Source organism: Protopterus annectens, chromosome 2.part1 (genome assembly GCF_019279795.1).
Source record: "Protopterus annectens isolate FY-2018-M chromosome 2.part1, PAN1.0, whole genome shotgun sequence".
Lineage (NCBI taxonomy): Eukaryota > Metazoa > Chordata > Ceratodontiformes > Protopteridae > Protopterus > Protopterus annectens.
The window spans coordinates 122506963-122533719 of record NC_056729.1 but is presented as its reverse complement, the minus strand read 5'-3'; the positions used below and the strand labels follow the sequence as shown (position 1 = coordinate 122533719).

The 26757-nt window shown below is 26.7% G+C and overlaps 1 protein-coding gene across 2 annotated transcripts in view; it reads left to right on the top strand.

The window, feature by feature from the left end:
* Positions 1-26757, top strand: part of FSTL5 (follistatin like 5) — a 3739468-nt gene that overhangs the window by 1502337 nt on the left and 2210374 nt on the right. The window lies entirely within an intron of this gene.

Here is a 26757-nt window from a genome sequence, read left to right as displayed (position 1 = left end):
TCTTAACTCTATTCCTACACCTGTATCCACTGCCTTCAACTCTACTCTTACTCTCCTATAATGAGAATAAGATACATTTATTATTCCCTTTATCTAATAACTGCTCATAACTTTCTAGTGTGATTTTGTAAAAAAAAAATTAATTTTGCTTATTTTATATTTTCTGTATAGAAATGCTTAGTTCAATTTATTTAGTATTGCCTAGTTCTAATTTCTGTAGAATTGCTTAGTTTAACTTTGTCAATTTCCTCATTTCCTGTTTGGAGCTTTTCTCCCCGGGCCTCTACTGAAAACGGACATATATCCAGCTAGACTAGCCCGGTCAACAAATGTAAAATAAAATAAATAAATAATGAATCTTGGAAACTCTTGTTTAGCAGTATAATGAGAATTGGGAAGTCTTCATTTAACAGTATAATGAATCTTGGAATCTCTTCATTTAACAGTCTAATGAGTCTTGGAAAGTCTTCATCTAATGGTATAATGAATCTTTACAGTCTTGGTTTAACAGTATAATAAATTTTGGGACGTCTTCATTTAACAGTACAATTAATCTTGGAAACTCTTCATTGAACCATATAATGAATCTTTGAAACTCTTCATTTAGCAGTATAATGAATCATAGAAACTGTTTAAAAGTATAATGAAACTTAGGAAGTTTTCAGTTAGCAGTATAATGAATCTTAGAAACTCTTTGTTTAACAGTATAATGAATCTTAGGAAGTCTTCATTCAGCAGTATAACAAATCTTAGAAACTCTTCATTTAAAAGTATAATTAATCTTGGAAACTCTTCATTTAGCAGTATAATGTATCTTGGAAGCTCTAAATTTAATAGTATAAGGAATCTTGGAAAGTATTCATTTAACAGTATAATGAATCTTAGGAAGTCTTCATTTAACAGTATAATGAATATTTGGAAGTTTACATTTAACAGTATAATGAATCTTGGAAACTCTTCATTTAACAGTATAATTAATCTTGGGAATTATTTGTTTAACAGTAAAATGAATATTTGGAAGTCCTCTATTAACATTATAATGAATCTTGGAAAGTCTTAATTTAATAGTATAATGAATCTTTTCAGTCTTGGTTTAAGAGTATAATACATTTTGATAAGTCTTCATTTAAAAGTATAATGAATCTTGGAAACTCTTGCCTTAACAGTATAATGAATCTTGGAAACTCTTAATTTAACAGTTTAATGAATCTTAGGAAGTCTTTGTTGAATAATATAATGACTCATGGAAACTCCTCTTTTAACAGTATAATGAATCTTGGAAACTCTTCATTTAACAGTATAATGAATCTTTAAAACTCTTTGTTTAACAGTATAATCAATCTTTAAAGTATTCATTTAATGGTATAATGAATCTTGGAAAGCCTTCATTTAACAGTGTAATGAATCTTGGAAAGTCTTCATTTACCAGAATAATAAATCTTGGAAAGTCTTCATTTAACAGTACAATGAATCTTGGAAACTCTTCATTGAACCGTATAATGAATCTTTGAAACTTTTCATTTAACAGTATACTGAATCATAGAAACTGTTTAAAAGTATAATGAATCATAGGAAGTTTTCAATTAGCAGTATAATGAATCTTAGAAACTCTTCGTTTAAAAGTATAATGAATCTTAGAAACCCTTTGTTTAATAGTATAATGAATCTTAGGAAGTCTTCATTTAGCAGTATAACGAATCTTAGAAACTCTTCATTTAACAGTATAATTAATCTTGGGAAGTCTTCGTTTAGCAGTATAATGTATCTTGGAAACTCTACATTTAATAGTATAAGTAATTTTGGAAAATCTTCATTTACCAGTATAATGAATCTTAGGAAGTCTTCGTTTAACAGTATAATGAATATTGGGAAATCTGCATTTAACAGTATATTAATCTTGGAAACTCCTCATTTAATAGCATAAGGAATCTAGAAAACTCTTCATTTAACAGTATAATAACTGTTTAAAATTCTTCTTTTAACAGTATAATGAATATTGGGAAGTCTTTAACATTGTAATGAATCTTGGAAACTCTTCATTTAACAGTGTAATGAATCTTGGAAAGTCTTCATTTAATAGTATAATGAATCTTTAAAAGTCTTCATTTAAGAGTATAATGAATCTTGGGAAGTCTCCATTTAACAGTAAAATGAATCTTAGAAACTCTTTGTTTAAAAGTATAATGAATTTTAGAAACTCTTCGTTTAACGATATAATGAATCTTAGGAAGCCTTCATTCAGCAGTATAACAAATCTTAGAAACTCTTTGTTAAAAAGTATAAGGAATCTTAGAAATTCTTCATTTAAAAGTATAATGAATCTTAGGAAGTCTTCATTTAGCAATATAACGAATCTTAGAAACTCTTCATTTAAAAGTATAATTAATCTAGGAAACTCTTCATTTAGCAGTATAATGTATCTTGGAAACTCTACATTTAATAGTATAAGGAATCTTGGAAAGTCTTCATTTAACAGTATAATGAATCTTTGGGAGACTTCATTTAACAGTGTTATGAATATTGGGAAGTCTACATTTAACAGTATAATGAATCTTGGAAACTCTTCATTTAACAGAATAATTAATCTTGGGAAGTCTTTGTTTAACAGTAAAATGAATATTTGGAAGTCCTCTATTAACATTATAATGAATCTTGGAAAGTCTTCATTTAATAGTATAATGAATCTTTTCAGTCTTGGTTTAACAGTATAATGAATCTTGGAAACTCTTCATTTAACAGTATAATGAATCTTTAAAAATCTTCATTTAACAGTATAATGAATATTTGGAAATCTACATTTAACAGTATAGTGAATCTTCAAAACTCTTTGTTTAACAGTATAACGAATCTTGGAAAGACTTAATTTAGCAGTGTAATGAATCATGGGAAGTCTTTATTTAACATTATAATGAATATTGGGAAGTCATCATTTAACAGTAAAATGAATCCCGGGAACTCTTCACTTAAAAGTATAATGAATCTTGGAAAGTCTTCATTTAACAGTATAATTAATCATGTGAAGTCTTCGCTTAGCAGTATTCTGAAACTTGGGAAGTCTTTATTTAACAGTTTAATGAATCTGGGAAACTTTTCTATTAACAGTATAATGAATCTTCAATAGTCTTTATTTAACAGAATAATGAATCTTGGGAAGTCATCATTTAACAGTATAATGAATCATGGAAAGACTTCATTTAACAGTATAATGAATCTTGGGAAGTCTCCTTTTAAAAATATAATTATTCTTGGAAAATCTTCTTTTAACAGAATAATGATTCTTGGAAACTCTTTTTGTAACAGTATAATGAATCTTGGAATGCATTCATTTAGTAGTATAATGAATACTGGAAACTCTTCATTTTACAATATAATAAATCTTTAAAACTCTTCCTTCAGCAGTATAAAGAACTATAGAAACTCTTCATTTAAAAGTATAATGAATCTTGGAAAGTCTTTATTTAACAATATAATGAATTCTGGGAAGTTTTCTGTTAACTGTATAATGCATCTTGGCAAGTCTTTACTTAATATAATGAATCTTGTAAACTCTTCATTTAAAAGTATAATGAATCTTGGAAAGTCTTCATTTAACAGTATAATGAATCTTTAAAAGTCTTCATTTAACAGTATAATGAATCTTGGAAAGTCTTCATTTAACATTATAGTGAATCTTGGAAACTCTTCCTTTAACAGTATAATGAATCTTGGAAAGTATTCCTTTAACAATGTAATTAATCTTGGGCAGTCTTTATTTAACAGTATAATGAATCTTAGGAAGTCTTCATTTAACAGTATAATGAATCTAAGAAAGTATTTTCATTTAACAGTATAATGAAGCTTTACAATTTTGGTTTAACAGTATAATACATTTTGGGAAGTCTTCATTTAACAGTATAATGAATCTTGGAATATCTTCGTTTAACAGTATAATGAATCTTTAAAAATCTTCATTTAAGAGTATAATGAAGATTGGGAAATCTACATTAAACACTATAGTGAATCTTGGAAACTCTTCATTTAACGGTATAATGAATCTTGGAAAGTCTTCATTGGACAGCATAATGAATCATGGCAAGTCTTTAACAGTATACTGAATCTTGGGACATCTTCATTTTACATTATAATTAACACTGTGAAGTATTTCTTTAGCAGTCTACTGAATCTTGGGAAGTCTTTATGTAACAGCATAATGAATCTGGGAATCTCTTCAATTAACAGTATAATGAATCTTGGGACATCCTCATTTTAACAGTCTAATGATTCATTGAAAGAGTTAATTTAACAATATAATGAAATTTGGAATGTATTCATTTAACAGTATAATGAATCATTGAAAGACTTCATTAAACAATATAATGAAATTTGGAATGTATTCATTTAACAGTATAATGAGTCTTTAAATGTCTTTGTTTAACTGTATAATAAATTTTGGGAAGTCTTCATTTAACAAGTTATTGAATTTTAGAAACTCTTCATTTAACATTATAATGAATCTTGGAAACTCTTCTTTTAACAGTATAATGAATCTTGGAAAATCTTCATTTAATAGTACAACTAATCTTGGAAATTCTTCATTTAACAGTATAATGAATCAATGAAACTCTTTTTTGACAGTATAATGAATCTTAGAAAGTCTTCATTTAACAGTATAATTAATCCTGTGAAGTCTTTGTTTAGCAGTATACTGAATCTTGGGAAGTCTTTATGTAACAGCATAATGAATGGGGGAAACTCTTTATTTAACAGTGTAATTAATCTTGGGAATTCTTCATTTAACAGTGTAATGAATCTTTGAAAGTCTTTAACACTATAATCTTGGAAACTCGTGATTTAACATTATAACAAATCTTGGAATCTCTTCATTTAACAGCATAATGAATCTTGGGAAGTCTTTGGTTAACAGTACAAAAAATCTTGGAAATTCTTCATTTAATAGTATTAGGAAGTATCCATTTACCAGTATAATGATTATTGGAAACTGATCTTTTAACAGTATAATGATTCTTGGAAACTCTTCTTTTAACAGTATAATGATTCTTGGAAACTCTTCCTTTAACAGTATAATGAATCTTGGAAAGTATTCCTTTAACAATGTAATTAATCTTGGGCAGTCTTTATTTAACAGTATAATGAATCTTAGGAAGTCTTCATTTAACAGTATAATGAATGTAAGAAAGTATTGATTTTCATTTAACAGTATAATGAATCTTTACAATTTTGGTTTAACAGTATAATACATTTTGGGAAGTCTTCATTTAACAGTATAATGAATCTTGGAATATTATCATTTAACAGTATAATGAATCTTTAAAAATCTTCATTTAACAGTATAATGAAGATTGGGAAATCTACATTAAACACTATAGTGAATCTTGGAAACTCTTCATTTAACGGTATAATGAATCTTGGAAAGTCTTCATTGGACAGCATAATGAATCATGGCAAGTCTTTAATAGTATAATGAATCTTGGGACATCTTCATTTTACATTATAATTAATACTGTTAAGTATTTCTTTAGCAGTCTACTGAATCTTGGGAAGTCTTTATGTAACAGCATAATGAATCTGGGAATCTCTTCAATTAACAGTATAATGAATCTTGGGACATCCTCATTTTAACAGTCTAATGATTCATTGAAAGAGTTAATTTAACAATATAATGAAATTTGGAATGTATTCATTTAACAGTATAATGAATCATTGAAATACTTAATTAAACAATATAATGAAATTTGGAATGTATTCATTTAACAGTATAATGAGTCTTTAAATGTCTTTGTTTAACAGTATAATAAATTTTGGGAAGTCTTCATTTAACAAGTTATTGAATTTTAGAAACTCTTCATTTAACATTATAATGAATCTTGGAAACTCTTCTTTTAACAGTATAATGAATCTTGGAAAATCTTCATTTAATAGTACAACTAATCTTGGAAATTCTTCATTTAACAGTATAATGAATCAATGAAACTCTTTTTTGACAGTATAATGAATCTTAGAAAGTCTTCATTTAACAGTATAATTAATCCTGTGAAGTCTTTGTTTAGCAGTATACTGAATCTTGGGAAGTCTTTATGTAACAGCATAATGAATGGGGGAAACTCTTCATTTAACAGTGTAATTAATCTTGGGAATTCTTCATTTAACAGTATAATGAATCTTTGAAAGTCTTTAACACTATAATGAATCTTGGAAACTCGTGATTTAACATTATAACAAATCTTGGAATCTCTTCATTTAACAGCATAATGAATCTTGGGAAGTCTTTGGTTAACAGTACAAAAAATCTTGGAAATTCTTCATTTAATAGTATTAGGAAGTATCCATTTACCAGTATAATGATTATTGGAAACTGATCTTTTAACAGTATAATGATTCTTGGAAACTGTTCTTTTAACAGTATAATGATTCTTGGAAACTCTTCTTTTAACAGTATAATGAATATTGGAAAGTACTCATTTAATAGTACAATGAATCTTGGAAACTCTTCATTTAACAATATAATGAAACTTTGAAACTCTTCATTTAGCAGTATAATGAATTATAGAAATTCTTTGTTAAAAGTATAATGAGCCTTGGAAAGTCTTCATTTAAGACTATAATGAATTCTGGGAAGTTTTCTTTTAACAGGATAATGCATCTTGGGAAGTCTTTAACAATACAATCAATCTTGTAAACTATTTAAAAGTATAATAAATCTTTAAATGTCTTCATTTAACAATATAATTAATCTTGGCAAGTCTTCATTTAATATTATTGTCAGTCTTGGAAACTCTTCATTTAACAGTATAATAAATCTTGGAAAGTCTTTCTTTAACAATATAGTTAATCTTGGGCAGTCTTTATTTAACAGTATAATGAATCATGGAAACTTTTAATTTAAAACTAAAATGAATCATAGAAACTCTTCATTTAAAAGTATAATGAACAGTGGAAACTCTTCATTTAGCAGTATAATGAATCTTAGAAACTCTGCATTTAATAGTATAAGGAGTCTTGGAAAGTCTTCATTTAACAGGATAATGAATCTTAGGAAGTCTTTGTTTAACAGTACAACAAATATTGGGAAGTCTACATTTAACACTATTGTGTATCTTGGAAACTCTTCCATTTAATAGTATAAGGAATCTTGGAAACTCTTCATTTAGCAGTATAATAACTCTTTAAAAGTCTTCTTTTAATTGTGTAATGAATATTGGGAACTCATTATTTAACATTATAATGACTCTTGGAAAATCTTCATTTAAAAGTATAATGAATCTTGGAAAGTCTTCATTTAACAGTACAATTAATCCTGTATAGTCTTTACTTAGCTGTATTCTGAATCTTGGGAAGTCTTCATTTAACAGTATAATGAATATAGGAAACTTTTCCATTAACAGTATAATGAATCTTCAAAAGTCTTCATTTAGCAGTATAATTAATCTTGGGACATCTTCATTTAACAGTATAATGAATCATGGAAATACTTCATTTAACAGTATAATGAATCTTGGAAACTCTTCATTTAACAGCATAATGAATCTTGGGAAGTCTTTGGTTAACAGTACAATAAATCTTAGAAGCTCTTTATTTAATAGTATAATGAATCTTAGTAAGTCTCCATTTAAAAATATAATTATTCTTGTAAACTCTTCTTTTAACAGTATAATGATTATTGGAAACTCTACTTTTAACAGTATAATGAATGTTGGAATGACGTCGTTTAGTAGTACAATGAATCAAGGAAACTCTTCATGATGCACTATAATGAGTCTTTGAAACTCTTCCTTTAACAGTATAATGAACTATAGAAACTCTTTGTTTAACAGTATAATGAATCTTGGAAAGTCTTTATTTAACAGTATAATGAATTCTGGGAATGTTTCTGTTAACAGTATAATGCATCTTGGCAAGTCTTTACTTAACAATATAATGAATCTTGTAAACTCTTTTTTTAAAAGTATAATGAATCTTGGAAAGTCTCCAATTAACAGTATAATGAATCTTTAAAAGTCTTCATTTAACAGTATAATGAATATTGGCAAGTCTTCATTTAACATTATAGTGAATCTTGGAAACTCTTCATTTAGCAGTATAATGCACCTTGGAAAGTATTCCTTAAATAATATAATTAATCTTGGGCAGTCTTTATTTAACAGTATAATGAATCTTGGGATGTCTTCACTTAACAGTATAATGAATCTTGGAAAACTTTCATTCAACAATATAATGAATCTTGGAAACTCTTGTTTAGCAGTATAATGAGTATTGGGAAGTCTTCATTTAACAGTATAATGAATCTTGGAAACTCTTCATTTAACAGTCTAATGAGTCTTGGAAAGTCTTCATCTAACAGTATAATGAATCTTTACAGTCTTGGTTTAACAGTATAATAAATTTTGGGACGTCTTCATTTAACAGTACAATTAATCTTGGAAACTCTTCATTGAACCATATAATGAATCTTTGAAACTCTTCATTTAGCAGTATAATGCATCATAGAAACTGTTTAAAAGTACAATGAAACTTAGGAAGTTTTCAGTTAGCAGTATAATGAATCTTAGAAACTCTTCATTTAACAGTATAATGAATCTTAGGAAGTCTTCATTCAGCAGTATAACAAATCTTAGAAACTCTTCATTTAAAAGTATAATTAATCTTGGAAACTCTTCATTTAGCAGTATAATGTATCTTGAAAGCTCTACATTTAATAGTATAAGGAATCTTGGAAAGTATTCATTTAACAGTATAATGAATCTTAGGAAGTCTTCATTTAACAGTATAATGAATATTGGGAAGTTTACATTTAACAGTATAATGAATCTTGGAAACTCTTCATTTAACAGTATAATTAATCTTGGGAATTCTTTGTTTAACAGTAAAATGAATATTTGGAAGTCCTCTATTAACATTATAATGAATCTTGGAAAGTCTTCATTTAATAGTATAATGAATCTTTTCAGTCTTGGTTTAAGAGTATAATACATTTTGGGAAGTCTTCATTTAAAAGTATAATGAATCTTGGAAACTCTTGTTTTAACAGTATAATGAATCTTGGAAACTCTTAATTTAACAGTTTAATGAATCTTAGGAAGTCTTTGTTGAATAATATAATGACTCATGGAAACTCCTCTTTTAACAGTATAATGAATCTTGGAAACTCTTCATTTAACAGTATAATGAATCTTTAAAACTCTTTGTTTAACAGTATAATCAATCTTTAAAGTATTCATTTAATGGTATAATGAATCTTGGAAAGCCTTCATTTAACAGTCTAATGAATCTTGGAAAGTCTTCATTTACCAGAATAATAAATCTTGGGAAGTCTTCATTTAACAGTATAATGAATCTTGGGAAGTCTTCATTTAACAGTACATTGAATCTTGGAATCTCTTCATTTAAAAGAATAATGAATCATGGAAAGTCTTTATTTAACAGTATAATGAATCTTGCAAATTCTTTAGCAGTATAATGAATCTTGTAAACTGTTCATTTAACAGTATAATGAATCTTGGAAAGTCTTCATTTAACAGTATAATGAATCTTGGAAAGTCCTCATTTAAAGGTATAATGAATCTTGGAAAGTCTTCATTTAACAATATAATGAATCTTGTGAAGTCTTTATTTAACAGTACAATGAATCTTGGAAACTCTTCATTTAACTTCATAATGAATCTGGAAACTCTTCATTTAACAGTCTAATGGATCTTGGGAAGTCATTATTTAACAGTATAATGAATCTTGGAAACTCTTCATTTATCATTATAATTAATCTTGGAAACTCTTCGTTTAACTTTATAATGAATCTGGAAACTCTTCATTTAACAGTGTAATAGATCTTCGGACGTCTTTATTTAACAGTATAATAAATCCTGGAAACTCATTTAGCATTATAATGAATTTTGGAAACTCTTCCTTTAACAGTATAATGAATCTTAAAAAGTCTTCATTTACCAGTATAATGAATCTTGAGAAGTCTTTGTTTAACAGTATAGTGAATCTTGAGAAGTCTTTGTTTAACAGTATAGTGAATCTTGGAAAGTCCTCATTTAACAGTGTAATGAATTTTGGAAACTCTTAGTTTAAGAGTATAAGGAATCTTTATAAGTCTTGGTTTAACAGTATAATAAATTTTAGGAAGTCTTCATTTAACGATATAATGAATTTTGGAAACTCCTCATTTAACAGTGTAATGAATGTTGGAAAGTCTTCATTTAACAGTATAATAAATCATGGCAAGTCTTTATGTAACAGTATAATGAATCTTGGGAATTCTTCATTTAAAACAAAAATAAATCTTGGAAACTCTTCATTTAACTGTATAATGAATCTTGGAAAGTCTTCATTTAATCTTAAAATTAATTGTGTGAAGTTTTTGTTTAGCAGTATACTGAATCATGGCAAGTCTTTATGTAACTGTATAATGAATCTTAGGAAGTCTTCATTTAAAACAAAAACAAATCTTGGAAACTCTTTATTTAACAGTATAATGAATCTTGGCAAGTCTTCATTGAACATTGTAGTGAATCTTAGAAACTCTTAATTTAACAATATAATGAATCTTGGAAAGTCTTCCATTAACAATTTAATTAATCTTTGCAGTCATTATTTAACAGTATAATTAATCCTCTGCAGTCTTCATTTAGCAGTATTCTGAATCATGGGAAGGCTTTGTTTAACAGTATAATGAATCTGGGAAATGTTTAAATTAACAGTATAATGAATCTTCAAAAGTCTTCATTTAACAGAATAATGAATCATGGTAAGACTTCATTTAACAATGTAATGAATCTAGAAAAGTATTTTTTAACAATATAATGAATCTTTAAAAGTCTTTGTTTAACAGTATAATCAATCTTTAAAGTATTAATTTAATGGTATAATGAATCTTGTAAAGCCTTCATTTAACAGTCTAATGAATCTTGGAAAGTCTTCATTTACCAGAATAATAAATATTGGTAAGTCTTCATTTAACTGTATAATGAATCTTGGGAAGTCTTCATTTAACAGTACATTGAATCTTAGAATTTCTTCATTTAAAAGAATAATGAATCATGGAAAGTCTTTATTTATCAGTATAATGAATCTTGCAAATGCTTTAGCAGTATAAAGAATCTTGTAAACTGTTTGTTTAACAGTATAATGAATCTTGGAAAGTCTCCATTTAACAGTATAATGAATCTTGGCAAGTCTTCATTTAACAGTATAATTAATCTTGGCAAGTCTTCATTTAATATTATAATCACCCTTGGAAACTCTTCCCTTAGCAATATAATTAATCTTGGGCAGTCTTTCTTTAACAGTATAATGAATCTTAGAAACTTTTCATTTAAAAGTATAATGAATTTTAGAAACTCTTTTAACAGTATAATGAATCTCAGGAAGTCTTCATTTAGCAGTATAATGACTCTTAGAAACTCTTCATTTAAAAGAATAATGAATCTTGGAAACTCTTCATTTAGCAGTTTAATGAATCTTGGAAACTCTGCATTTAATAGTATAAGGAATCTTGGAAAGTCTTCATTTAAAAGTATAATGAATCTTAGGACGTCTTCATTTAACAGTATAATGAATATTGGGAAGTCTACATTTATCAGTATATTAATCTTGGAAACTTCTCATTTAATAGCATAAGGAATGTAGAAAACACTTCATTTAATAGTATAATAACATTTTAAAAATCTTCTTTTAACAGTATATTGAATATTGGGAAGTCTTTATTTAACATTATAATGAATCTTGGAAACTCTTCATTTAACAGTATAAGGAGTCTTGGAAAGTCTTCCTTTAAAAGTATAATGAATCTTAGGAAGTCATTGTTTAACAGTATAATGAACATTGGGAAGTCAACATTTAACACTATAGTGAATCTTGGAAACTCTTCATTTAATAGTATAAGGAATCTTGGAAACTTCATTTAACAGTATACAAGTCTATAAAAGTCTTCTTTTAACAGTATAATGAATATTGTGAACTCATTATTTAACATGATTATGAATCTGGGAAACTCTTCATTTAAAAGTATAATGAATCTTGGAAAGTCTTAATTTAACAGTACAATTAATCCTGTATAGTCTTCCCTTAGCTGTATTCTGAATCTTGGGAAATCTTTTTTAACAGTATAATGAATCTAGGAAAAGTTTCCATTAACAGCATAATGAATCTTCAAAAGTCAGTATAATGAATCTTGGGACGTCTTCAGTATAATGAATCATGGAAATACTTCATTTAACAGTATGATGAATCTTGGAAACTCTTCATTTAACAGCATAATGAATCTTGGGAAGTCTTTGGTTAACAGTACAATGAATCTTAGAAACTCTTCATTTAATAGTATAATGAATCTTAGTAAATCTCCATTTAAAAATATAATTATTCTTGGAAACTCTGCTTTTAACTGTATAATATTTCTTGGAAACTCTTCTTTTACCAGTTTAATGAATGTTGGAATGTCCTCATTTAGTAGTACAATGAATCTAGGAAACTCTTCATTTTGCACTATAATGAGTCTTTGAAACTCTTCCTTTAGCTGTATAATGACCTATAGAAACTTTTTGTTTAACAGTATAATGAATCTTGGAAAGTCTTAATTTAACAGTATAATGAATTTTTACAGTCTTGGTTTAACAGTATAATAATTTTTGGGAACCCTTCATTTAACAGTACAATGAATCTTGGAAACTCTTCATTGAACCGCATAATGAATCTTTGAAACTCTTCATTTAACAGTATACTGAATCATAGAAACTGTTTAAAAGTATAATGAATCATAGGAAGTTTTCAATTAGCAGTATAATGAATCTTAGAAACTCTTCATTTAAAAGTATAATGAATCTTAGAAACCCTTCGTTTAATAGTATAATGAATCTTAGGAAGTCTTCATTTAGCAGTATAACGAATCTTAGAAACTGTTCATTTAACAGTATAATTAATCTTGGGAAGTCTTCGTTTAGCAGTATAATGTATCTTGGAAACTCTACATTTAATAGTATAAGTAATTTTGGAAAATCTTCATTTACCAGTATAATGAATCTTAGGAAGTCTTCGTTTAACAGTATAATGAATATTGGGAAATCTACATTTAACAGTATATTAATCTTGGAAACTCCTCATTTAATAGCATACGGAATCTCAAAAACTCTTTATTTAACAGTATAACTGTTTAAAATTCTTCTTTTAACAGTATAATGAATATTGGGAAGTCTTTAACATTGTAATGAATCTTGGAAACTCTTCATTTAACAGTGTAATGAATCTTGGAAAGTCTTCATTTAATAGTATAATGAATCTTTAAAAGTCTTCATTTAAGAGTATAATGAATCTTGGGAAGTCTCCATTTAACAGTAAAATGAATCTTAGAAACTCTTTGTTTAAAAGTATAATGAATTTTAGAAACTCTTCATTTAACGATATAATGAATCTTAGGAAGCCTTCATTCAGCAGTATAACAAATCTTAGAAACTCTTTGTTAAAAAGCATAAGGAATCTTAGAAATTCTTCATTTAAAGTATAATGAATCTTAGGAAGTCTTCATTTAGCAATATAACGAATCTTAGAAACTCTTCATTTAAAAGTATAATTAATCTAGGAAACTCTTCATTTAGCAGTATAATGTATCTTGGAAACTCTACATGTAATAGTATAAGGAATCTTGGAAAGTCTTCATTTAACAGTATAATGAATCTTTGGGAGACTTCATTTAACAGTGTTATGAATATTGGGAAGTCTACATTTAACAGTATAATGAATCTTGGAAACTCTTCATTTAACAGAATAATTAATCTTGGGAAGTCTTTGTTTAACAGTAAAATGAATATTTGGAAGCCCTCTATTAACATTATAATGAATCTTGGAAAGTCTTCATTTAATAGTATAATGAATCTTTTCAGTCTTGGTTTAAGAGTATAATACATTTTGGGAAGTCTTCATTTAAAAGTATAATGAATCTTGGAAACTCTTTGTTTAACAGTATAATGAATCTTGGAAACTCTTCATTTAACAGTATAATGAATCTTTAAAAATCTTAATTTAACAGTATAATGAATACTTGGAAATCTACATTTAACAGTATAGTGAATCTTCAAAACTCTTTGTTTAACAGTATAACGAATCTTGGAAAGACTTAATTTAGCAGTGTAATGAATCATGGGAAGTATTTATTTAACATTATAATGAATATTGGGAAGTCGTCATTTAACAGTAAAATGAATCCTGGGAACTCTTCACTTAAAAGTATAATGAATCTTGGAAAGTCTTCATTTAACAGTATAATTAATCATGTGAAGTCTTCGCTTAGCAGTAGTCTGAATCTTGGGAAGTCTTTATTTAACAGTTTAATCAATCTGGGAAACTTTTATATTAACAGTATAATGAATCTTCAATAGTCTTTATTCAACAGAATAATGAATCTTGGGAAGTCATCATTTAACAGTATAATGAGTCATGGAAAGACTTCATTTAACAGTATAATGAATCTTGGGAAGTCTCTTTTTAAAAATATAATTATTCTTGGAAAATCTTCTTTTAACAGAATGATTCTTGGAAACTCTTTTTGTAACAGTATAATGAATCTTGGAATGTATTCATTTAGTAGTACAATGAATATTGGAAACTCTTCATTTTACAATATAATAAATCTTTGAAACTCTTCCTTCAACAGTATAAAGAACTATAGAAACTCTTCATTTAAAAGTATAATGAATCTTGGAAAGTCTTTATTTAACAATATAATGAATTCTGGGAAGTTTTCTGTTAACTGTATAATGCATCTTGGCAAGTCTTTACTTAATATAATGAATCTTGTAAACTCTTCATTTAAAAGTATAATGAATCTTGGAAAGTCTTCATTTAACAGTATAATGAATCTTTAAAAGTCTTCATTTAACAGTATAATGAAACTTGGAAAGTCTTCATTTAACATAATAGTGAATCTTGGAAACTCTTCCTTTAACAGCATAATGAATCTTGGAAAGTATTCCTTTAACAATGTAATTAATCTTGGGCAGTCTTTATTTAACAGTATAATGAATCTTAGGAAGTCTTCATTTAACAGTATAATGAATCTAAGAAAGTATTGATTTTCATTTAACAGTATAATGAATCTTTACAGTTTTGGTTTAACAGTATACTACATTTTGGGAAGTCTTCATTTAACAGTATAATGAATCTTGGAATATCTTCATTTAACAGTATAATGAATCTTTAAAAATCTTCATTTAGCAGTATAATGAAGATTGGGAAATCTACATTAAACACTATAGTGAATCTTGGAAACTCTTCATTTAACAGTATAATGAATCTTGGAAAGTCTTCATTGGACAGCATAATGAATCATGGCAAGTCTTTAACAGTATAATGAATCTTGGGACATCTTCATTTTACATTATAATTAATACTGTGAAGTATTTCTTTAGCAGTCTACTGAATCTTGGAAAGTCTTTATGTAACAGCATAATGAATCTGGGAATCTCTTCAATTAACAGTATAATGAATCTTGGGACATCCTCATTTTAACAGTCTAATGATTCATCGAAAGAGTTAATTTAACAATATAATGAAATTTGGAATGTATTCATTTAACAGTATAATGAATCATTGAAAGACTTAAATAAACAATATAATGAAATTTGGAATGTATTCATTTAACAGTATAATGAGTCTTTAAATGTCTTTGTTTAACTGTATAATAAATTTTGGGAAGTCTTCATTTAACAGGTTATTGAATTTTAGAAACTCTTCATTTAACATTATAATGAATCTTGGAAACTCTTCTTTTAACAGTATAATGAATCTTTAAAAGTCTTCATTTAAGAGTATAATGAATCTTGGGAAGTCTCCATTTAACAGTAAAATGAATCTTAGAAACTCTTTGTTTAAAAGTATAATGAATTTTAGAAACTCTTCGTTTAATGATATAATGAATCTTAGGAAGCCTTCATTCAGCAGTATAACAAATCTTAGAAACTCTTTGTTAAAAAGCATAAGGAATCTTAGAAATTCTTCATTTAAAGTATAATGAATCTTAGGAAGTCTTCATTTAGCAATATAACGAATCTTAGAAACTCTTCATTTAAAAGTATAATTAATCTAGGAAACTCTTCATTTAGCAGTATAATGTATCTTGGAAACTCTACATTTAATAGTATAAGGAATCTTGGAAAGTCTTCATTTAACAGTATAATGAATCTTTGGGAGACTTCATTTAACAGTGTTATGAATATTGGGAAGTCTACATTTAACAGTATAATGAATCTTGGAAACTCTTCATTTAACAGAATAATTAATCTTGGGAAGTCTTTGTTTAACAGTAAAATGAATATTTGGAAGTCCTCTATTAACATTATAATGAATCTTGGAAAGTCTTCATTTAATAGTATAATGAATCTTTTCAGTCTTGGTTTAAGAGTATAATACATTTTGGGAAGTCTTCATTTAAAAGTATAATGAATCTTGGAAACTCTTTGTTTAACAGTATAATGAATCTTGGAAACTCTTCATTTAACAGTATAATGAATCTTTAAAAATCTTCATTTAACAGTATAATGAATATTTGGAAATCTACATTTAACAGTATAGTGAATCTTCAAAACTCTTTGTTTAACAGTATAATGAATCTTGGAAAGACTTAATTTAGCAGTGTAATGAATCATGGGAAGTCTTTATTTAACATTATAATGAATATTGGGAAGTCGTCATTTAACAGTAAAATGAATCCTGGGAACTTTTCACTTAAAAGTATAATGAATCTTGGAAAGTCTTCATTTAACAGTATAATTAATCATGTGAAGTCTTCGCTTAGCAGTAGTCTGAATCTTGGGAAGTCTTTATTTAACAGTTTAATGAATCTGGGAAACTTTTCTATTAACAGTATAATGAATCTTCAATAGTCTTTATTCAACAAAATAATGAATCTTGGAAAGTCATCATTTAACAGTATAATGAATCATGGAAAGACTTCATTTAACAGTATAATGAATCTTGGGAAGTCTCTTTTTAAAAATATAATTATTCTTGGAAAATCTTCTTTTAACAGAATAATGATTCTTGGAAACTCTTTTTGTAACAGTATAATGAATCTTGTAATGTATTCATTTAGTAGTACAATGAATGTTGGAAACTCTTCATTTTACAATATAATAAATCTTTGAAACTCTTCCTTCAACAGTATAAAGAACTATAGAAACTCTTCATTTAAAAGTATAATGAATCTTGGAAAGTCTTTATTTAACAATATAATGAATTCTGGGAAGTTTTCTGTTAAATGTATAATGCATCTTGGCAAGTCTTTACTTAATATAATGAATCTTGTAAACTCTTCATTTAAAAGTATAATGTATCTCGGAAAGTCTTCATTTAACAGTATAATGAATCTTTAAAAGTCTTCATTTATCAGTATAATGAAACTTGGAAAGTCTTCATTTAACATAATAGTGAATCTTGGAAACTCTTCCTTTAACAGCATAATGAATCTTGGAAATTATTCCTTTAACAATGTAATTAATCTTGGGCAGTCTTTATTTAACAGTATAATGAATCTTAGGAAGTCTTCATTTAACAGTATAATGAATCTAAGAAAGTATTGATTTTCATTTAACAGTATAATGAATCTTTCAGTTTTGGTTTAACAGTATACTACATTTTGGGAAGTCTTCATTTAACAGTATAATGAATCTTTAAAAATCTTCATTTAGCAGTATAATGAAGATTGGGAAATCTACATTAAACACTATAGTGAATCTTGGAAACTCTTCATTTAACGGTATAATGAATCTTGGAAAGTCTTCATTGGACAGCATAATGAATCATGGCAAGTCTTTAACAGTATAATGAATCTTGGGACATCTTCATTTTACATTATAATTAATACTGTGAAGTATTTCTTTAGCAGTCTACTGAATCTTGGAAAGTCTTTATGTAACAGCATAATGAATCTGGGAATCTCTTCAATTAACAGTATAATGAATCTTGGGACATCCTCATTTTAACAGTCTAATGATTCATCGAAAGAGTTAATTTAACAATATAATGAAATTTGGAATGTATTCATTTAACAGTATAATGAATCATTGAAAGACTTAAATAAACAATATAATGAAATTTGGAATGTATTCATTTAACAGTATAATGAGTCTTTAAATGTCTTTGTTTAACTGTATAATAAATTTTGGGAAGTCTTCATTTAACAGGTTATTGAATTTTAGAAACTCTTCATTTAACATTATAATGAATCTTGGAAACTCTTCTTTTAACAGTATAATGAATCTTGGAAAATCTTCATTTAATAGTACAACTAATCATGGGAATTCTTCATTTAACAGTATAATGAATCTTTGAAAGTCTTTAACACTATAATGAATCTTGGAAACTCGTGATTTAACATTATAACAAATCTTGGAATCTCTTCATTTAACAGCATAATGAATCTTGGGAAGTCTTTGGTTAACAGTACAAAAAATTCTTCATTTAATAGTATTAGGAAGTATCCATTTACCAGTATAATGATTATTGGAAACTGATCTTTTAACAGTATAATGATTCTTGGAAACTGTTCTTTTAACAGTATAATGATTCTTGGAAACTCTTCTTTTAACAGTATAATGAATATTGGAAAGTACTCATTTAATAGTACAATGAATCTTGGAAACTCTTCATTTAACAATATAATGAAACTTTGAAACTCTTCATTTAGCAGTATAATGAATTATAGAAATTCTTTGTTTAAAAGTATAATGAGCCTTGGAAAGTCTTCATTTAAGACTATAATGAATTCTGGGAAGTTTTCTTTTAACAGTATAATGCATCTTGGGAAGTCTTTAACAATACAATCAATCTTGTAAACTATTTAAAAGTATAATAAATCTTTAAATGTCTTCATTTAACAATATAATTAATCTTGGCAAGTCTTCATTTAATATTATAGTCAGTCTTGGAAACTCTTCATTTAACAGTATAATAAATCTTGGAAAGTCTTTCTTTAACAATATAGTTAATCTTGGGCAGTCTTTATTTAACAGTATAATGAATCATGGAAACTTTTAATTTAAAACTAAAATGAATCATATAAACTCTTCATTTAAAAGTATAATGAACAGTGAAAACTCTTCATTTAGCAGTATAATGAATCTTAGAAACTCTGCATTTAATAGTATAAGGAGTCTTGGAAAGTCTTCATTTAACAGGATAATGAATCTTAGGAAGTCTTTGTTTAACAGTACAACAAATATTGGGAAGTCTACATTTAACACTATTGTGTATCTTGGAAACTCTTCCATTTAATAGTATAAGGAATCTTGGAAACTCTTCATTTAGCAGTATAATAACTCTTTAAAAGTCTTCTTTTAATTGTGTAATGAATATTGGGAACTCATTATTTAACATTATAATGACTCTTGGAAAATCTTCATTTAAAAGTATAATGAATCTTGGAAAGTGTTCATTTAACAGTACAATTAATCCTGTATAGTCTTTACTTAGCTGTATTCTGAATCTTGGGAAGTCTTCATTTAACAGTATAATGAATATAGGAAACTTTTCCATTAACAGTATAATGAATCTTCAAAAGTCTTCGTTTAACAGTATAATTAATCTTGGGACATCTTCATTTAACAGTATAATGAATCATGGAAATACTTCATTTAACAGTATAATGAATTTTGGAAACTCTTCATTTAACAGCATAATGAATCTTGGGAAGTCTTTGGTTAACAGTACAATAAATCTTAGAAACTCTTTATTTAATAGTATAATGAATCTTAGTAAGTCTCCATTTAAAAATATAATTATTCTTGGAAACTCTTCTTTTAACAGTATAATGAATGTTGGAATGACCTCGTTTAGTAGTACAATGAATCAAGGAAACTCTTCATGATGCACTATAATGAGTCTTTGAAACTCTTCCTTTAACAGTATAATGAACTATAGAAACTCTTTGTTTAACAGTATAATGTATCTTGTAAAGTATTTATTTAACAGTATAATGAATTCTGGTAATGTTTCTGTTAATAGTATAATGCATCTTGGCAAGTCTTTACTTAACAATATAATAAATCTTGCAAACTCTTTTTTTAAAAGTATAATGAATCTTGGAAATTCTCCAATTAACAGCATAATGAATCTTTAAAAGTCTTCATTTAACAGTATAATGAATATTGGCAAGTCTTCATTTAACATTATAGTGAATCTTGGAAACTCTTCATTTAGTAGTATAATGCACCTTGGAAAGTATTCCTTAAATAATATAATTAATCTTGGGCAGTCTTTATTTAACAGTATAATGAATCTTGGGATGTCTTCACTTAACAGTATAATGAATCTTAGAAAACTTTCATTCAACAATATAATGAATCTTGGAAACTCTTGTTTAGCAGTATAATGAGTATGGGGAAGTCTTCATTCAACAGTCTAATGAGTCTTGGAAAGTCTTCATCTAACGGTATAATGAATCTTTACAATCTTGGTTTAACAGTATAATAAATTTTGGGACGTCTTCATTTAACAGTACAATTAATCTTGGAAACTTTTCATTGAACCATATAATGAATCTTTGAAACTCTTCATTTAGCAGTATAATGAATCATAGAAACTGTTTAAAAGTATAATTAAACTTAGGAAGTTTTCAGTTAGCAGTATAATGAATCTTAGAAACTCTTCGTTTAACAGTATAATGAATCTTAGGAAGTCTTCATTCAGCAGTATAACAAATCTTAGAAACTCTTCATTTAAAAGTATAATTAATCTTGGAAACTTTTCATTTAGCAGTATAATGTATCTTGGAAGCTCTACATTTAATAGTATAAGGAATTTTGGAAAGTATTCATTTAACAGTATAATGAATCTTAGGAAGTCTTCATTTAATAGTATAATGAATATTTGGAAGTTTACATTTAACAGTATAATGAATCTTGGAAACTCTTCATTTAACAGTATAATTAATCTTGGGAATTATTTGTTTAACAGTAAAATGAATATTTGGAAGTCCTCTATTAACATTATAATGAATCTTGGAAAGTCTTCATTTAATAGTATAATGAATCTTTTCAGTCTTGGTTTAAGAGTATAATACATTTTGGTAAGTCTTCATTTAAAAGTATTATGAATCTTGGAAACTCTTGTTTTAATAGTGTAATGAATCTTGGAAACTCTTAATTTAACAGTTTAATGAATCTTAGGAAGTCTTTGTTGAATAATATAATGACTCATGGAAACTCCTCTTTTAACAGTATAATGAATCTTGGAAACTCTTCATATAACAGTATAATGAATCTTTAAAACTCTTTGTTTAACAGTATAATCAATCTTTAAAGTATTCATTTAATGGTATAATGAATCTTGGAAAGCCTTCATTTAACAGTCTAATGAATCTTGGAAAGTCTTCATTTACCAGAATAATAAATCTTGGGAATTCTTTATTTAACAGTATTATGACTCTTGGGAAGTCTTCATTTAACAGTACATTGAATCTTGGAATCTCTTCATTTAAAAGAATAATGAATCATGGAAAGTCTTTATTTAACAGTATAATGAATCTTGCAAATTCTTTAGCAGTATAATGAATCTTGTAAACTATCCGTTTAACAGTATAATGAATCTTGGAAAGTCTTCATTTAACAGTATAATGAATCTTGGAAGTCCTCATTTAAAGGTATAATGAATCTTGGAAAGTCTTCATTTAACAATATAATGAATCTTCTGAAGTCTTTATTTAACAGTACAATGAATCTTGGAAACTCTTGTTTAACTTTATAATGAATCTGGAAACTCTTCATTCAACAGTGTAATAGATCTTCGGATGTCTTTATTTAACAGTATAATAAATCCTGGAAACTCATTTAGCATTATAACGAATTTTGGAAACTCTTCCTTTAACAGTATAATGAATCTTAAAAAGTCATCATTTACCAGTATTATGAATCTTGAGAAGCCTTTGTTTAACAGTAAATTGAATCTTGAGAAGTCTTTGTTTAACATTATAGTGAATCTTGGAAAGTCCTCATTTAACAGTGTAATGAATTTTGGAAACTCCTCGTTTAACAGTATAATGAATGTTGGAAAGTCTTCATTTAACAGTATAATAAATCATGGCAAGTCTTTATGTAACAGTATAATGAATCTTGGGAATTCTTCATTTAAAACAAAAATAAATCTTGGAAACTCTTCATTTAACTGTATAATGAATATTGGAAAGTCTTCATTTAATCGTAAAATTAATTGTGTGAAGTTTTTGTTTAGCAGTATACTGAATCATGGCAAGTCTTTATGTAACTGTATAATGAATCTTAGGACGTCTTCATTTAAAACAAAAATAAATCTTGGAAACTCTTTATTTAACAGTATAATGAATCTTGTCAAGTCTTCATTGAACATTGTAGTGAATCTTAGAAACTCTTAATTTAACAATATAATGAATCTTGGAAAGTCTTCCTTTAACAATTTAATTAATCTTTGCAGTCATTATTTAACAGTATAATTAATCCTCTGATGTCTTCATTTGGCAGTATTCTGAATCTTGGGACGTCTTTGTTTAACAGTATAATGAATCTGGGAAATGTTTAAATCAACAGTATAATGAATCTTCAAAAGTCTTCATTTAACAGAATAATGAATCATGGTAAGACTTCATTTAACAATGTAATGAATCTAGGAAAGTATTTTTTAACAGTATAATGAATCTTTAAAAGTCCTTGTTTAACATTATAATAAAATTTGTGAAGTCTTCATTTAACAGATTATTGAATCTTAGAAACTCTTCATTTAAAAGTATAATGAATCTTAGTAACTCTTCATTTAACAGTATAATGAATCTTTAAAACTCTTTGTTTAACAGTATAATCAATCTTTAAAGTATTCATTTAAAGGTATAATGAATCTTGGAAAGCCTTCATTTAACAGTCTAATGAATCTTGGAAAGTCTTCATTTACCAGAATAATAAATCTTGTGAAGTCTTCATTTAACAGTATAATGAATCTTGGGAAGACTTCATTTAACAGTACATTGAATCTTAGAATCTCTTCATTTAAAAGAATAATGAATCATGGAAAGTCTTTATTTATCAGTATAATGAATCTTGCAAATTATTTAGCAGTATAATGAATCTTGTAAACTGTTTGTTTAACAGTATAATGAATCTTGGAAAGTCTTCATTTAACAGTATAATGAATCTTAGAAAGTCCTCATTTAAAGGTATAATGAATCTTGGAAAGTCTTCATTTAACAATATAATGAAACTTGTGTAGTCTTTATTTAACAGTACAATGAATCTTGGAAACTCTTGTTTAACTTTATAATGAATCTGTAAACTCTTCATTTAACAGTCTAACGGATCTTGGGATGTCTTTAATTAACAGTATAATAAATCCTGGAAACTCTTGATTTAGCATTATAACGAATTTTGGAAACTCTTCCTTTAACAGTATAATGAATCTTAGGAAGTCTTCATTTACCAGTATAATGAATCTTGGGAAGTCTTCGTTTAAAAGTATAGTGAATCTTGGAAAGTCCTCATTTAACAATGTAATGAATTTTGGAAACTCTTAGTTTAACAGTATCATGAATCTTTATAAGTCTTGGTTTAACAGTATAATAAATTTTAGGAAGTCTTCATTTAAAGGTATAATGAATTTTGGAAACTCCTCGTTTAACAGTATAATGAATGTTGGAAAGTCTTCATTTAACAGTATAATAAATCAGGACAAGTCTTTATGTAACAGTAGAATGAATCTTGGGAATTCTTCATTTAAAACAAAAATAAATCTTGAAAACTCTTTATTTAACAGTATAATGAATCTTGGCAAGTCTTCGTTGAACATTGTAGTGAATCTTAGAAACTCTTAATTTAACAATATAATGAATCTTGGAAAGTCTTCCTTTAACAATATAATTAATCTTGGCAGTCATTATTTAACAGTATTATTAATCCAGTGAAGTCTTCATTTAGCAGTATTCTGAATCTTGGGAAGTCTTTGTTTTACAGTATAATGAATCTGGAAATGTTTAAATTAACAGTATAATGAATCTTCAAAAGTCTTCATTTATCAGAATAATGAATCATGGTAAGACTTAATTTAACAATGTAATGAATCCAGGAAAGTATTCTTTTAACAGTATAATGAATCTTTAAAAGTCTTTGTTTGACAGTATAATAAAATTTGTGAAGTCTTCATTTAACAGATTAATGAATCTTAGAAACTCTTCATTTAAAAGTATAATGAATTTTAGTAACTCTTCATTTAACAGTATAATGAATCTTATGAAGTCTTCATTTAGCAATATAATAAATCTTTCAAACACTTAGCTTAACAGTATAATGAATCTTAGAATCTCTGCATTTAATAGTATAAGGAATCTTGGAAAGTCTTCATTTAATAGTATAATTAATCTTTGGAAGTCTTTATTTAACAGTATAGTCAATCTTGGAAACTGTTCATTTAACATTCTAATGAATTTTGGAAACTCTTCATTTAACAGTATAAAAAAATATTGGGAAGTATTCGTTTAACCTTACAATGAATTCTGGAAACTCTGCATTTAACAGTATAATGAATTTTAGGAAGTCTTCATTTAACAGTATAATGATTCTTGGAAACACTTTGTTTAACAGTATAATGAATCTTGGAAAGTCTTCATTTAATAGTTCAATGAATCTATTAAACTCTTCATTTAGCAGTATAATGAATCATAGAAACTGTTCGTTTAACAGTATAATGAATCTTATGAAGTCTTCTTTTAGCAGAATAATGAATCTTGAAATCTCTTCATTTAAAAGTATAATGAATCTTAGTAACTCTTCATGTAACAGTATAATGAATCTTATGAAGTCTTCATTTAGCAATATAATAAATCTTTCAAACAGTTTAACAGTATAATGAATCTTAGAATCTCTGCATTTAATAGTATAAGGAATCTTGGAAAGTCTTCATTTAACAGTATAATTAATCTTAGGGTGTCTTCGTTTAACATTATAATGAATATTGGGAGTCTACATTTAACAGTATAGTGGATCTTGGAAACTCTTCATTTAATGGTATAATAACTGTTTAAAAGTCTTCTTTTAACAGTATAATGAATATTGGGAAGTCTTTATTTAACATTATAATGGATCTTGGAAACTCTTCATTTAACAGTGTAATAAACCTTGGAAAGTCTTCATTTAATAGTGTAATGAATCTTTAAAAGTCTTAATTTAACAGTTTAATGAATCTTGAGAAGTCTCCATTTAACAGTATAATGAATCTTGGAAACTCTTCATTTAACAGTATAATTAATCTTGGGAAGTCTTTGTTTAACAGTAAAATTAATATTTGGAAGTCTTCATTTAACAGTATAATGAATCTTGGACTGTCTTCATTTAATTGTATAATGAATCTATTCAGTCTTGGTTTAACAGTATAATACATTTTGGGAAGTCTTCATTTACTAATATAACTAATCTTGGAAATGCTTCATTTAACAGTATAATGAATCTTTGAAACTTTTCATTTAACAGTATAATGAATCTTTAAAAATCTTCATTTAACAGTATAATGAATACTGGGAAATCTAGATTTAACAGTATACTGAATCTTCAATACTCTTTATTTAACAGTATAATGTATCTTGGGAAGTCAACATTTAACAGTAAAATGAAACTTGGAAACTATTTATTTAAAAGTGTAATGAATCATGGAAAGTCTTCAGTTAACAGTATAATAAATCCTGTGAAGTCTTCATTTAGCAGTATTCTGAATCTTGGAAGTTTTTATTTATCAGTATAATGAATCTGGGAAACTTGTCTATTAACAGTATAATGAATCTTCAAAAGTCTTCAATTAACAGTATAATGAATCTTTAATAGTCTTCATTTAACAGTATAATAAATCTTGGCAAGTCTTCATTTAACATTATAGTGAATGTTAGAAACTTTTCATTTAACAGTATAATGAATCTTGGAAAGTATTCCTTTAACAATATAATTAATCTTGGGCAGTCTTTATTTAACAGTATAATACTTCTTGGGAAGTCTTCTTTTAACAGTTTAATGAATCTTGGAAAGTCTTTGTTTAACAGTATAATGAATCTTGGGAAGTCTTCATTAACACAGTATAATGAATATTGGTAAGTCTTCATTTAACAGTATAATGAATCTTTACAATCTTGGTTTTCATTTAACAGTATAATCAGTTTTTACAGTCTTGGTTTAACATTATAATAAAAAATGTGAAGTCTTCATTTAACAGTATAATGAATCTTGGAAACTCTTCATTTAACAGTATAATGAATCTTTAAAAATCTTGATTTAACAGTATAATGAATATTGACAAATCGACATGTATCAGTATAGTGAATCTTCAAAACTCTTTGTTTAACAGTATAACTAATCTTGGGAGGTCTTCATTTAACAGTAAAATGAATCTTGGAAACTATTCATTTAAAAGTTTAATAAATCTTGGAAAGTCTTCCTTTAACAGTATAATTAATCCTGTAAAGTCTTTGTTTACCAGTATTCTCAATGCTGGAAAGTCTTAGTTTAACAGTATAATGAATCTGGGAATATTTTAAATTAACAGTATAATGAATCTTCATAATTCTTCATGTAACACTATAATGGAACTTGGGACATCTTCATGTATTTAGCACTATAATGAATAATGGAATGTCTTCATTTAACAATATAATGAATTTAGGAAAGTATTTTAACAGTATAATGAATATTGGGAAGTCTTTATTTAACATTATAATGGATCTTGGAAACTCTTCATTTAACAGTGTAATAAATCTTGGAAAGTCTTCATTTAATAGTA